Genomic DNA, 11,927 nt, shown 5'->3' with positions numbered 1-11,927 from the left:
ATTTGCCTGTTCTAAGTATCTCATATCAGTGGGATCAGACAGTATTTGTCCTTTTGTCCAGCTAATTTCACTTAACACAATGTCTTCAAGGTTCATCATGAGTCAGAATTGTATTCTTTTTAAGACCAAATAATGTTCTGTTGCATGTATAGACCATATTTGTTTATCCATTTCATCTGTTGATGGACACTTGGATTGTTGCTTTTTTTTTTTTTTTTTTTTTTTTTTTGGCTCCTGTGAATAATGCTGCTATGAATATAGGTGTACAAATAACTCCTTGAGATCCTGTGTTCAATTCTTTTTATACCCAAAAGTGGAATTGCTGGATCATATGAGAATTTTATTTTTAATTTTTCTATGGAAAACAGTATAGAGCTTCTTTGAAAAATTAAAAATAGCAGCTGTACCATTTTACATTATCACCAACAGTGCACAAGGGTTCTAATTTCTCCATATTCCCAACAATACTTGTTATTTCTGGGTTTTTTATATACCAGCCATCCTAATGGGTATGAGGTGGCATCACACTGAGGTTTTGATTTGAATTTCTCTGATGATTAGTGACTTTTTTTTTTCCCCAGGATGGAGTTTTGCTCTTGTCGCCCACGCTGGAGTGCACGATCTCGGCTCCTGCAACCTCCACCTCCAGGGTTCAAGCTATTCTCCAGCCTCAGCCTCCCAAGTAGCTGGGACTACAGGCACCTGCCACCATGCTAATTTTTGTGTTTTCAGTAGAAACACGGTTTCACCATGTTGGCCAGGCTGGTCTTGAACTCCTGACCTCAGGTGATCCACCGGCCTCAGCCTCCCAAAGTGCTGAGATTACAGGTGTGAGCGACCGCATCCGGCCTGATTAGTGATTTTGAACAGATTGTGAACAGATGTGATTACTTGGCCATTTGTTTATCTTCTTTGGAGAAACGTCTATTCAAGTCCTTTCCCCATTTTTGAAGTGGGTTGTTTGTATTTTTGTTTGAGTTGTAGGAGTTCCTTATGTATCCCATATATTAACTCCTTATCAGATACATGATTTGGAAATATTTTCTCCTCTTCTGTGGGTTGTCGTTTTACTCTCTTGGTAGTGTTCTTTGATGTACAAAGGTTTTGATTTTGGTGAAGTCCAATTTATCTGTTTTCTCTTTTTCTGCCTGTGTCTTTGGTGTCATATCCAAAAAACCATCACCAAATTCAATGTCATGAAGCTTTTTCCCTCCTATATTTTCTACAGTTTCAGCTCTTATGTTTAGACCTTGGATTTATTTTGAGGTAATTTTGTACATGTTATAATGTAAGGATCCAGCTTCATTATTTTGCATGTGGAGATTCATTTTCCCAACACCATTTGCTGAAAAGACCATCCTTTCCCTCATTGAATGGTCTTAGCATGCTTTTTGAAAATTAATGGATCGTATATGTCACTGACCATATTTAACCCTGAAATAACAGTACATCACTCCTACAATGTGTATAGTACCTGCTATGTTCCTAGCAGTTTGCTAAGAAAAGATGAAGAAAATACAGTTGCAAGGAGCTCAGAATCACACAGAGGAGCCCAGACAGGAACCTGAATAACCACAGTGTGAGGCAGAATGTGATATGAGCACAAACAAAACTCTTCGGGAGCCAGAGGGAAGCACAGTTAAACCCAGCAAGGAAGATGTGAGGAGTTTTTGAAGCATGGTGGCATGGGAGCTCTACCTTGGCAAATGGATGGGATTTCCACATGTAGAAGCTGGATGAGGAGCAGCAATTTCAGATGAAGAACACAGCCTAGGAAAGTGCCCAGAGGTGGGAAATTGCAGAAGATTGGCTTTGGCTGAAACATGGTTTGTATGCAGACGGAAACTGTATAGGAAGAAGGAGAGGTATGAATGCCCCTCCCCAGCACCTCCAACATCTGCTGATTTGCAGACCCAGGGGAGAATGGGATTTTAAGTAAGACTTGGGATATATAGGGAAGGAAAGAGATGGGGGCTGGGTTTCTATATCCTCTCCCTAAAGGGTAAGCATGGCTGTTGGGTCTCCACAACAGTCTACAGAGTGATGTCTCAAACTCTGGACCTTCAATGTCCTTAGATGTGTCTCTTCCTCAGGACTACCGGAAGCAGGCAAAGCAAGATCTAGCCTAAAACTAGAAGCAAACAAAGCAAGATCTAGCCCCAAACCAGAAGCAGGCAAAGCAAGATGTGCCTCAAAATTGCAGGCCACTAACTAGTTAAAGCCCCTTGATCCCCAAATGCTGGCTCTGGCCAAGGTCTCTGCTGGGGCAGAGCACAGACAGCTGGGCCCAGGGGCCAAGCAGTCCCTGGTTGTGATCTGTGTGGTCTGGCCTGGAGCCAGCCAGCCGGCAAGAGGCTGATCCACTCACGGGGATACAGACAGCCTCTCAAAAGCCTCAGTGCCAAATATAGGAAACAGTTGAATGAAGAGTGAAAGAAGAGACCGCAAACTGCTGTTTCCTCAGAGAGTCAGCAAAGTTCAAAAAAGGGACAGTTCCTCCTCCGAGCAACTCAGCATGGGGCTTAGAGACTGGAGAGGGAAGGAATGGGAGGAGTGGCTATGAGCCCCCCTGTGGGATTGTGGCACTTGCATAATTCCTCAGAGGGACACTGGCCCTTTGGTCCAGGCTGGTGTTTTTCCAACATTTATGACCATTACCCAGAGTAAGAAATATATTTTACATCATGACTCAGTAGATAAATACACATACCTAATGGAAAGAAACATTTCATAAAACAATGCCTTATCCTTAATACATAGGATGCACTCTGATACTTTCTTTCCTGGTCTATTCTGTTGATTTAAAACGCTGGTTGCAACCCATTAAATTAGTTTCACAAGGCACCACGGGGTTACAATCCACAGTTTGAAAAACACTAACCTAAATCCCCCTAAAGGAGGTGTCGGACTTTCTGGGAGATGGAATACAAACAACATTTAACATTTCACAGGACTTAGGCTAATCAATATCACCCAAATCTCACATGGAATATGTTGTAGAAGTGGGATTCGACATTCAACAGTCCTCAAATCCAGATAGGTAAATCTCAGGGCTTGCGCTATTAACTCAGGGCCTGTGGACCAAGCTATTAATGACAAGCTCCTTGACCCCACGAGGCCTCTAATCATTCATTCATTCAGTAAACATGTATGGAGCATCTACTGTGTGCCAGGTTCTCTGTACTTGGTGCTGGGAACTCCGAGATTAGCATTACGGGATGCCTGAGTTTAAAGAGTCCACATCCCACAAGGGATGCTTCAGATACTTCTGGCTGCAAGCAACAGAAGACTCACATCAAAATGATTGAAACCATAAGGACATTAATCATCTCACGCAGTAAAATGTACTGAAGATTGGCAGTTCCAGGGTTGCTGCATTCAACAATTTAACAGCATCAGCTCTTGGCCGGGGCTCTCTGCATCCTTCCATTCTGCCATCCCAGCATGTTGGCTACTTCCTAAGTGGCCACAAAATGCTGCAACTCCAGGTAATACACTTCACAGAGCCAACATCAGAGACATTTAAAGGACCTGTTCTTCTCTTGTATACCTTTTTTTTTTTTTTTTTTTTTTTTTTGAGATGGAGTCTCGCACTGTCTCCTGGGCTGGAGTGCAACAGCATGATCTTAGCTCACTGCAACCTCCGTCTCCCAGGTTCAAGCGATTCTCCTGCCTCAGCCTTCCAAGTAGCTGGGATTACATGTGTGCACCACCACAGCTGGCTAATTTTTTGTATTTTTGGTAGAAACAGGGTTTCACCATGTTGCTCAGGATGGTCTCAATTTCCTGACCTTGTGATCCGCCCACCTCAGCCTCCCAAAGTGCTGGGATTACAGGTGTGAGCCACCATGCCCGGCCTCTTGTATCTTTTTTTTTTTTTAAAAAGGAAGGGGAGACTTAACCTAGAAATCATCTAGCTTCCTGAAAGTGTGGACTTCACATGGGAAGCATCTGGTTCTGCCTCCCCTGGGGAGACATCCAGACACTCAGGCCCACCCTAGACTTACACAATCGCAATCTGCCTTGTCCCAGATTCCCAGGCAACTCATCATCAGCCAGAAATGCCTCACACTCTCAACCTGAAATCAGTTACCGGCAGGCAAACCAGAATTGCCATGACTGGCTGGGGCTCATCAAGATACATCCCCCAGGAGCTGAAATGAAAGCCCAGCCTTCCTTGAAGCTGGTTACCTGAACAACATCAAGATTCCATTGGTAAGAAAGAAGGTGCATTAGTCTTGAAAAGCAGCAGCCTGGCAGCCAAGGGAGGGGACAAAATGGGGTTGGATGGAGCTACTTCAAACCATCATTGCCAGAAAACTATCATTGTTTGATCTGTCCGGTGGTTCCCTGGAAGACCACGCCTAAGGCTGTCTTTTTTTATCTCACTCAGAGCTCACCTAGCACAGAATAGCGTTTTCCCTGGGAAGTTGTTTAAAACAATTAGAGGAAACTGTTAAATATCTTGGCTTCTTGAGGCAATGGATCTTCGGAGAGCAACCAGCAGGCTAAGCAAAAAGCTTAACAGGAAAAACTGGAGAATTAGATGCCCACAGGAGGCTTTAAAAAACTCTGATAGATTCCTGGAAGGTCATGTGCATGTGTAATGCTGTGCATATGCCAAGGGCTGTGTTCTGAGACCTAAGAAGGACCTAAGCTCTCACAGTTCTGTTTGACTCTGGGGTTTTGCATAACCAGGAAGTGAAATCTAAGACAGAAGTATAAACTGCCTAGCTGAGCAATAAAGGCCTGCCCTAACATGCACACAGAGCCCCTCAACAGCTGCTAGAAGCTTACTGGTTTCAAATAATCTAATAACATCTCTGTCCAATCTGAAAAAAAAAGAAAAAGGGGGTGGAGAAAGGGAAAGGTTTTTAATAGGCAGCTAACAATGTATGCAGCAGGAAGCAGATACATAAGCAGGTGACTTGCAAAATAGTGCAAAAGGTGCTATAATTGAGATAGCAGATGTGCCATAAGAGCCCAAAGAATTGACTAACTGCCTTGGGGTGCTGAAGGAAATTTTACAGAAGAGGTGACATTTGCTGAAGGTCTTGAAGGATGAATAGGAGCCTTCCAGTCAATAATGGGGTGAAGTGTATTCCAAGCAAAATGAATAGCATGTGCAGGGATAACAGTGTTTGGAGCATCCTTCCCTTCTGCAACTCTGTGAAATCCTCCTGGAGTCATGATACCATCGTTATCAGCTCAATGCGGCTGGCATATTGGATGTGTTGAGAGACAGAGGATGTGCTAGGAGATGCAGCTGGAGAAGTTGGGAGTTAGGCTGTGATATTCTTCAGAGGGGCAAGGCTGTCTTCAGTTTCATAGGACCTACACCCCTAACCGCCTCCTTACTTAGAAGGTGTTTCCCAGGAATGTTAACTGTCTCCACAGATCAAGCCACTTAAACCCTCTGTCCTGGGCATTGCACTCATGAGAGATAATAAAGACATTCCCCTATCTTTCAACCCAATCTGAGGTTTACTCTTGCATCCTGCTGAACCAGGATAGAAAGTAGACAACACTGTCTATCAAACACAGCCCTCCTGAATCTCAGCTTCGTCGCTTCATCCCTGGTAGAGAACAGGCAACTGGAGAACATAGAAGATTGGGAACCTGGATATAGAATGATTCCCCTTCTCAAAAGTGATACTGGATTTGGTAGATAGGCAAGGGCCTTTTACATCCTCTAATATTATCCAAATGCTTAAACTAAGTCTTCAGTTAGTCTTCCAGAAATTGAGCATTCCCCAAAATAGCCCACCTTTCACAAGGCGGGGTCTATATTTGGAAGCACACCAGTTTTGAACTGTTGAAAATGTTTAGAAACCAGTTTCCACTGAAACTGCTTCATCTAACAAAGCAGAGACTCAAACCCTGCTGCTGAGGAATGTAGGTGCCCTGAGACACCTCTAATCCCTGCCCATGTCCCTCAATCAAATAATGACCAGCTCTTCCTGATTCACAGAGGTTTGTAGAGGGAATAGTTTTCTTTCCCCAAAATCATTTTCTTAAACACTTCTCATGAATTATTATTCTTTATCTATAATGATTCTGCATCAAAATGTATATTCAATACTTTTTAAATTTGACATTTCAAATGTTCATGATGTCTTGCAAATGTCCTCCTGATTTCCAGATGCGGCCTCAGCAGAACACATCTGGGATGCATGCATAACCATCCGCCAACCAAAGCATCCCCGCCAGGGGAATCGTCTAAACATGATTTATTTGCAATATGTGGGTACATAACAATGTGTAAGAAGCTGTAAACATAGTTACATTTCCCACGAGCAGAATTTTTATTCTGTAGTGGGCTATATTTCAGGTCCTTAAGTTTTTCCATCAATAAATGTAACAACTAAATTCTAAGTCAGCTTAAGGAGTATATTATGGGAGGGTATGGGAAATTAATATTAAATAAGATGCCAGCAATTATGCCAGTCACATTTTACACACAATTTCATTCAGTCTTCAACATACAAAGTAGATATTATTTTTCTCATTTTTCTTCTAAGGAAAAGTTTCAGGGAGGGTATCTTGCTGAAGACTATACAACCCAGTGAGCAGCCAGCCAATGTCTGAACCAAAATCTTTGATTTCACAATGCCTGTTAATAACAAATAGAACATATTCTGCATATACCACCTTGCCACTATGAATTCTATTCAAAAAGGTTATCAATGCAATTTTAGTCCATTGAGTGAAAATTGCAACTTGAATGACACTATGCTAGATGATGAGGATGCAAAAACAATTAAGACACAGCACTGTTGGGCCTGGAAGAGCTCACAGTTTGGTGGTGGAACTGTGGAAAGAAGGCAGAAAGCCATGAGGCAGAATACGAGAAATGCTATTCAGAGGCACAAGATGTTCATCCTGCCAGGAATGTTTTCCCACGTTCACACCCTAGTGAGCTCCCTGCTCTTTTAAAGCCCAGGGCCACCTACTCTGAGAAGCCAACCCGAAATCCCTCACAGCACTCTCTCCTCTGCTTCTATCGCATCTGCACAATCCCTTTATCCTACAGTATTAGCTATGTTTATGACATGCCTGTCTTCTGCATCAGACTTGGTTTTGTTTTTCAAAAATGATGGTTATCTGACTATAACATCAGTCACCTTTTTTTTTTTTTTTTTTTTTTTTAAGAGACGGCATCTCCATCTGTTGCCCAGGCTGGAGTGAACTGCACTTTCTTAAAGGCCAGAGTTGATCAACTGGTTAGATCATGTGATCCTACCCAAATATCAAGTTCACTGGGAAAGGTAATTCCTCCCAGAGAAAGAAAGAGGGTTTCCAGGTCAAGGGCACACTCAAAGCTTAGCTGTCCTACTAGAATCTCTACACAAGACCTCAAGATCCATTTATAAAAGCTTATGAAGTGAGGTCCTCAATGAAGTTGTCCCATTTTTATCTTTAAATACCCTATACAGAACACTTTTACACTGCTGGTGGAAATGTAAACTAGTATAACCACTATGGAAAACAGTGTGGAGATTCCCTAAAGAACTAAAAGTACAACTATCACTTGATAGTTGATTATATTTGAAGTCATTATATGAAAAAGATACATATATATATATATATAATGGAATACTACTTAGCCATAAAAAAGGAATGAAATAATAGCATTGCAGCAACCTTGATGGAATTGGAGACCATTATTCTAAATGAAGTAACTCAGGAATGGAAAACCAAACACCGTATGTTCTCACTCGTAAGTGGGAGCTAAGCTATGAGGATGTAAAGGCATAAGAGTGATAAAATGGACTTTGAGGACTTGGGAGAAAAGATGGGAGGGGGAGAGGGATAAAAGAAAAAGACTGCATATTGGGTTCTGCTTTGGTGATGGGTGCACCAAAATCTCAGAAATCATCACTGAAGAACTTATTCATGTAACCAAACACCACCTGTTCCCCCAAAACCTATTGAAATAATAATTTTTAAAACCCTATAGACCTAGCACCTGTGTGGTACATAGTGGGTGCTCAATACACATTTATTAAATGAAGAATGAATTAATGAATAAAAAAACAGCATAATCTTCCATTCTGAGTCCTTACTTAAGAGATGGATTACACGGGGGACTGGAGGATTTTCTCATTTGTAAAGAACATTATGTTAGCTTGTTTTCCAAGCTGAAAATAAAAATGGGAACAAATTAACTCACTTTGGAACTTGGAAGATGGATGTGAAATTATGCTCCAGAGGCAAATTTCCTCACTGTTTTGCAGCCTTGCTTCTAGACTTTATAATGTTCCCTGTTTCTGTCATTCTACAGAGGAGCACACACAGGATTGCTGAGGATTCCCAGCAAGGAGTCCAGGATCCATTAAGTCCTTCAGGTCCAACTCAGGACTCAGTCCTCAGAATTCTCCTCGAGTGTTGCCTGTCCAGTCTCACCTAGCATTACACTACAGTTCTTACTACTTTACATTGTGTTTGCTTATCTTCTGTAGCATCTGAAAGGCCATAGAGCTTATCTTCTTAGCTATCTACAAAGCTCCTAAAAGCAAAACCTGTCTTCTACTTGTTTTTAATTCACTAGAGCAAATGTGGCTAACATCGGCCAGAGCAAGTACAGATACCCTATAAACATTATTGTATGACTAACAGTGTCTCACATTTTTATTGGAAATTCTTACGAACAAATATTAATGTACTTAATGTCATTTGAGCTTTAGATTAACAAGGTACACAAGGTTGATACTTCATTTGGTAGATGAAGAAGCAGAAACACAGAAAAGAAAAATGATTTGTCCAGAAAAAAAAAAAAAGTAAAACAGGAAAACCCACTGAATTTGAATTTCAAACCAAAAAGAATTTTTAGCATAAGTCTGGCACTATGCTCCACCACCAATGGCACGGGACATAATTATACCAAAAATTATTCATTACTTACCAGAAATTCACACTGAATGGGTGGTCAGTGTTTTCTCTAGCAACCCTAGCCCAAGGTCATATGATTTGTTAGTGGCAAGGCAAGGGGCAATTTTTTCATCATGATTAAAATGTTGACCTGCTCATGTTAGTCTACATTTAAACAAAAAACTAACCAGTGGAGGTCAGGAAAAACATGAGTTGAAATGATAACAGCCTGGGCAATAAAGGTTATCACAATTTTGAAGTTCTCTAGCAATAAAACAATTAAGCATAAAGTAACTACCAGAAGATATATTGTGAGACATTTTAAATTCAGTGAGGGGTTCCAGTTTGAGCCCAAGATGGAACATAGCCAATCCCAACAAACTTGTGGGGCCAGCCCCAGGAGAACCTATTTTCCAAAAGACTTGAGAGTCCCAGGCAGAGAGATAACAAGTGTTTATTGTTTGCACACTCTGCAGTGATATAGAGCTAAACAAGACCAGTATGACCTCTGCCTTCACAGAACAGAAAGCCTAACTGTAGAAAATCCCCCTTAAGGAACCAAGACAACAGAATCATACACTTGGCCAGGCAATCAGACCCCAGAACCAGAGGAGAACAGCTATTTTGAGTCTGGCAGTGTTTGTCCTATGGACTATTCCATGTCCATCTTCATGAACTGCATCCCAGGGAACAGCAAGGCTACAAAGAGCAGAGGAGAGAGGCTTCCTTGCAGCCTCTATCATCAAGAACACAAGCAGCCTGCATTCCCCACGGCTCACAGAGCGTAAGATGAACTAGATGGAGATATTTTCACCCTTCCCCACACCTCTTACTCAGGCTCCAACATGGAAGAGAAGGGAGACATGGCAAAGCTATTAGGGGAGTTATCACTCAGGAATACACACATGAAACCCTAGGAACACTGAAACCAGTCTTGAGGGAACTTTGCCAAGGCAGGAGGTGCTGTCAGTAGGTGAGGGCACGAGCTGATCTATCGGTGCTGATATGACCCCCAACAGTGCCACTGATGAGTCTTGCAAGATCTGGCTACACGAGGTAGCTAATTGCACTCAGTTGTCAGTCACTGCACTGTGGAATGTCACCATGTACATTTCAACCTTGACATTACCATGTGGCAGCATACCTGGGCTTCTTAACCTTATCTTCCTGAATTTACACCCAGTGGTTTACAGTGCTTAAAGCATTTTTCATCATTCTAATCCCAGTCACCCTAATTTTTACTCAGCTCTTTAAATACCTTGGCAAGCACATTAAAGGACAAGATGAAATATTAGATTTTCCCAAGATAAGACAACCTCCCGGTTCATAATTCTGTATTGCAACAAGCCCTTTACAGAGAAATGTGAGAGAACTTTGAAATTAAATGTAACCAATTCTATCTTAGGGCTCATCTAATGAGCTGCTCAGGACTTCACATTTTCCTTTGCCACTGACACATCTGCCAGGTAATTAAAGGTGCTTTTTGAGTAGCAGAATGAGTGCAATACTTAAGACTTTCCTTAGGAACAAACATAATAAACCCAGAGCACATTTCACTTGCTACTGTTTTACAGGGAGAAAAAAAAAATTTTTATCACACAACAAGAATGTGTTGATTCACCCTAAACTTACACATTATGCAAAAATGTAAAGTCCTTTCCTCATCTATAAAGTGGAGTTAATAGTTTCTTAGTTATGGCAACATTCCAGTTCCAGTCATTCTTTTTTGGATATTTATTTCATTTCATTCTATTTCTTTCTATAAATGTCTCTAAACATTTTCACTGTAAGATTTTCTCTAACTCAGCTTACCCTTAGGTATAAAATAGTCAAAGTTGCAGTAAAATATACATTTTTCGTATTAGCACAATTTTTGTAGATTTTTTAGTTAAAAAGTGCCTCAACTAAGTTTCCTAATCTTACCCACCCTCCTACCCCCAATTCTCTTTATCTTTCAAAAGCCACATGTCTTTTATGAGCTTTAACTCATGAGTTGAACCTTGGATCTGTCATACTTTCAGTGACAACATTCCTCTCTCTCATTCTCCAATAGCCACCACCTCTCTGAACCTCCTCTGCCTTTTGTAAGTCTGCATGCATGATGTCCTATCACATGGCCCCTCCTTGTTCTAATTACCTTCTCAAATTTTCTCTTGGCAAATACCTCAGCTTTTAACAGTAAGTTCACATATAAGGAAATAAGAGAGGACACAAACAACTAGAAAAACATTCCATACTCATTGATAGGAAGAATCAATATTGTGAAAATGACCACACTGTCCAAAGTAATTTATAGAGCCAATGTTATCCCCGTCAAGCTACCATTGACTTTCTTCACAGAATTAGAAAAAAAAACTACTTTAAATTTCATATGGAACCAAAAAGAGACTGTATAGCCAAGACAATTCTAAGCAAAAAGAACAAAGCTGGAGTCATCATGCTATCTGACTTCAAACTATACTGCAAGGCTACAGTAACCAAAACTGCATGGTACTGGTACCAAAACAGGTATGTAGACCAATGGACAGAACGGAGGCCTCAGAAATAATGCCACACATCTACAACCATCTGGTATTTGACAAACCTGACAAAAACAAGCAATGGAGAAAGGATTCCCTATGTAATAAATGGTGTTGGGAAAACTGGCTACACATACACAGAAAACTGAAACTGGACCCCTTCCTTACACCTTATACAAAAATTAACTCAAGATGGATTAAAGACTTAAATGTAAGACTTAAAACCATAAAAACCCTAGAAGAAAACATAGGCAATACCATTCAGGACATAGGGATGGGCAAAGACTTCATGACTAAAACACCAAAAGCAATGGCAACGAAAGCCAAAATTGATAAATGGGATCTAATTAAACTAAAGAGCTTCTGCACAGCAAAAGAAACTATCATCAGAGTGACAGGCCACCTACAGAATGGGAGAAAAATTTTGCAATCTATCCATCTGACAAAGTGCTAATATCCAGAATCTACAAGGAACTTAAACAAATTTACAAGAAAAAAAACAAACAACCCCATCAAAAAGTGGGCAAGGGATATGAA

Source organism: Macaca thibetana, chromosome 17 (genome assembly GCF_024542745.1).
Source record: "Macaca thibetana thibetana isolate TM-01 chromosome 17, ASM2454274v1, whole genome shotgun sequence".
NCBI classification, from domain to species: domain Eukaryota; kingdom Metazoa; phylum Chordata; class Mammalia; order Primates; family Cercopithecidae; genus Macaca; species Macaca thibetana.
This window is presented reverse-complemented; position numbering follows the sequence as displayed.